This window comes from Gavialis gangeticus, unplaced genomic scaffold (genome assembly GCF_001723915.1).
Source record: "Gavialis gangeticus isolate Ggan-Ray unplaced genomic scaffold, GavGan_comp1, whole genome shotgun sequence".
Taxonomy (NCBI): Eukaryota; Metazoa; Chordata; order Crocodylia; family Gavialidae; genus Gavialis; species Gavialis gangeticus.
In genome coordinates this window covers 247,897,164-247,901,227 of record NW_017729032.1, presented here as the reverse complement: position 1 = coordinate 247,901,227, position 4,064 = coordinate 247,897,164, and positions in this window count along the sequence as shown.

Below are 4,064 nucleotides of genomic sequence, written 5' to 3'. Positions count from 1 at the left end.
AGTGTATGTGTGTGTGTGGGGGGGAAAGGGGCGAGCGTGGAGGTAGGGTGTGCACACGTGTGTGTGGGAGGCTGCCCACATGCTAGGTGCTGGGAGCCAGTCAGGGTTGGGGGAGGGAGAAAGAGGCAGTGGGTGCACGCAGCAGAGCTCACACGTAGGATGCAGTGCAGGGATGGTTCATCCCCACCCCCATCCCCTGCATCCTGCCCATGGCTGTCCATGTGGTGCTCCATGTGAGGCTAAGCCCCATCCTCTTCTGCCTGGGGCAGCCCATGCAATGCTCCCACCCATGCCTGACAATGGCCCCAGCCCCAGCCAGCATACACAGCTTCTTGGTGGGGGGTATACCTGCAATGCCCTAGTACTGCTCAGCTTCCCCCACCTCCAGCAGCTCCTCCTCCTCTTCTTCTTCCTTCTGCCCCTGCTGCACCACTACAGGCAGCAGGTGAAGTGATGGCAGCCATGGGGATGTGTGTCTGGTATCTCATGTCAAGTCAGGCAGGTGGAACCTGCAGCCAGGTGGCTCCTGTGGCTGCATATGAGGCTCCAGCTCCCAGCTGACTTTCATCCACTCAGCTGCCCAGCATGATGATCAGCCACTTCCGGATGGCCAAGTGGGTGGAAGGTGGCCAGGAGCTGGAGCTGGAGCCCTCTGCACTGGGGCAGGAGCCACCCTGCCCACATCACCATGGTTGCTGTCACTCTCCCATACTATCTGCTGCCTGAAGTAGCACTGCAGGGGCAGGAGGAAGAGGAGGAGGAGCTGCTGTAAGTGGGAGGAACAAAGCAGTACCCAGGCAGGCATGGCAGGCCCAGTGCCAGGGCTGGGATCAGGATTGCGGGGCAATAACAGCATGGGGCTGGGGCCCAGAGCAGAGCTGTGATCCGGTGCTTGTATGCCCCTGTGATGGGCACTGGCAGGGATGTGCAGGGAGCAGATTGTGGCTCTGCCCCATGCCCCAGCCCCATGCTGTCACTGCTGAGTGATCCTGGGCCACATGCCCTGCCTACATGGGTCCACTGCCTGGCCACATGCCCTGCCTACATGGGTCCTGGCCCAGTCTCTTTGAAGACCCCACCTGCCTGCTCTTTCCCCCTGTGATGCATGTGACAGACAGGCTGGGGTGCCCAGGCAGCAGGGCCAAGTCCAGTAGCAGTAGCAGAGACTGCTAGCAGTGGCTGGAAGGAGCTACCACTGCTGCGGCTGCAGGGAAATGGAGTCCAAGCCACTGTGCTGCCCCAGCCCTGCTACGTGCCCAGGGTTGATGGGACTGGCTGCATGCACTGTTGCAAGGGAAATTAAATCTGCTCATGTCAAATTGACCAAACTCCCAGAAGCCTTTTCAAGATGATTCAGTTAATGATTAGCAATGATTGGCCTAAAGTTAACCCCAGTAAATTGCCAAGGAACATAGTATCATAGTACTTAGGGTTAGAAGGGATCTAAACAAATCATCAGGTCTGACCCCATGCCCCGGACAGGAACGGGTGCTGGGATCATGTCACCCCAGCCAAATATCTGTCCAACCTCCTCTTGAAGACACCCAAGGTAGGAGAGAGCACCGCCTCACTTGGGAGCCCATTCCAGAGCCTGGCAGCCTTAACTGTAAGGTAATGTCTCCTGATGTCCAGCCTGAACCTTCTCTCTAACAATATGTGGCAGTTATACCTAGTAACCCCCGGTGGTGTCCGGGAGAAAAGAGCCTCCCCCAATTCCTGCTGGTCCCCCTTGATGAGTTTGTAAATGGCCACCAGAGCCCCTCTCAGCCTTCTCTTGTGGAGGCTGAATAGGTTCAGGCCCTTTAGCCTCTCTTCATAGGGCCTGCCCTGCTGCCCCTTGACCATGCGAGTGGCTCTCCTCTGCACCCTCTCAGTGCTAGCCACATCCCTCTTGCAGTGTGGTGCCCAGACCTGGACTCAGTACTCCAACTGTGGCCTGACCAACGCCACATAGAGGGGAAGGATCACCTCTCTGGACCTGCTCGTGATGCATCTATAGATGCATGACAAGATGCGGTTAGCCATACTGACCACTTCTTCGCATTGGCAGCTCATTGTCATCCTGGAGTCAACAATGACTCCAAGATCACTTTCTGCCACCGTGTTGACAAGAAGGGTGTTCCCCAACCTATAGGTGTGTTGCTGGTTTCTTCTCCCTAGATGCAGCACCTTGCACTTGTCTGTGTTGAATTCCATCCTATTCTTATCTGCCCACCTCTGTAATTTGTCTAGATCTAGCTGCAAGACTTAGCAGCAAGAAGTTGGGTATCACTGCATACTTCACTGGAGCACAGACACGCATCTGTATGAGGCTCCGCTCCTCATCTCGTACTCCTAGGCTGGCCACCTAGTGTAGTACTGAGCAACAAACTTTGGTAACTATAACATCTGCAGAGTAATTGGAAGTGAGTGTGTGTGAATGTATGAACACTCTTTTGAATTATCTAAGCAATAAATGTGGCATCTTGCCTTATCTCCTCTTATAAGTCTCGCTTGTCATTTAAACAATCTATCTATCTATCTATCTATCTATCTATCTATCTATGATATGACACTCGGGAGCCAGGAGCAGCAGGGAGAGGAGGGATCCAGGCACACGTGTGTCCTGCACGCACGTGTGCCCCTTTACCAGACCGAGGTGGAGGTGGATGCAGCAGCAGCGGAGCCAGCAGCGTGGGCAGCAGCAGCTGATCCCCGTAAGATAAGTGGGCAGAGAGACTGGACACAGATGAGCTGGATCTGGAGGGGAAGCCCCCCCGATCCCTCTTAGCTGAGCCAGTAGGGAGCCGTGCTCCTGAGCCATGCCGCACGAACAGAGTGTGCTGGCGTTTGCATTGGTGTTTGCACCGGCAGGTGAGCAGGAAGGTCCAGGAGGGAGACTCCTACTAGGGCAGAACGAAGGCACTGCACTAAGCTAAAAGCAAGCAGCAACTCCTATGATGGTGGTGACACGGAGTGCTGCCAGGGCCCCTGCCCGGGGTGAATAGCCTATTTGGGGCTTGTCCGAGGCCTCCACCCAGACAGAGCCCATAGGGGAGCTGGCATCCCCCCACCCTTGCCTTGCGGGGGTTGCCCAGCAAGGCCTGGGGGGGCAGGGATTGGGGACCCCCACACCTGTCCTGCAGGCACCTGCCTTAGGGCCCTGGAGGCACAGGTGAGGGAGCTTCAGGAGGAGGTGAGCAGGCTGAGGGGAATCAGGGAGGTGGAGGAAGAAATTGACAGCTATTTCCTTTCCCTGCAGGGCCACACACCCAAGGAAGAAGCACCTCGGGAAGTGCGCTCTACTGCAGAGTGCCAGATGGTCACCTCCAGAACCAGGGCACAGCAGTACCAGTTCCTCCAGTCCAGCTGGAGAACAAGTACGATGTCCTGGCAATACTGGAGGAGAAAGAAGGAAAGGAGGCAACCGGAGAGGAGGCAACTCCACACTCTCCACGCTCTAAACAGGCCAAAGGAGCTAAGCAGTCCCGGAGGAGAAAGCGTGGATTGATCGTCATAGGCAACTCCCTCCTGAGAGGTACAGAGGGCCCCATCTGTTGCCAGGACCCCTCGACACGCGAGGTCTACTGCCTACCCGGAGCAAAGATTCATGACGTGACAGGGATGATCCAGGCCATGATCCAGCTCACCGATTACTACCCCATGGTCCTAATCCATGTGGGTACTAATGATGTGGCCAGGAGAAGCCCTGATCACCTGATGGCAGACTACCACGCTCTGGGGGGCGAGCTGAAGGAGATAGGCCCACAGGTAGTATTCTTTTCTGTTCTACCAGTGAGCGGACGTGGTAGATGGCATGAGAAGTGCATCGCAGAGACCAATTGGTGGCTTCGGGAATGGTGTCTTGAGGTGGGCTTTGGCTTCCTTGACAACGACCCGCACATCATGATGAGACACATGCTCAGGTGGGATGGGCTCCACCTTTCCCCTAAAGGTAAGCATGTGTTCTCATCTAGGTTGGTGGATCTCCTCCGGCGGGCTTTAAACTAGGCTCACTGGGGGACGGGGAAGATGAGGGAGGAGGAAGCCTTGGACCGCTAAACCAAGCAGCACTCACAAGTACA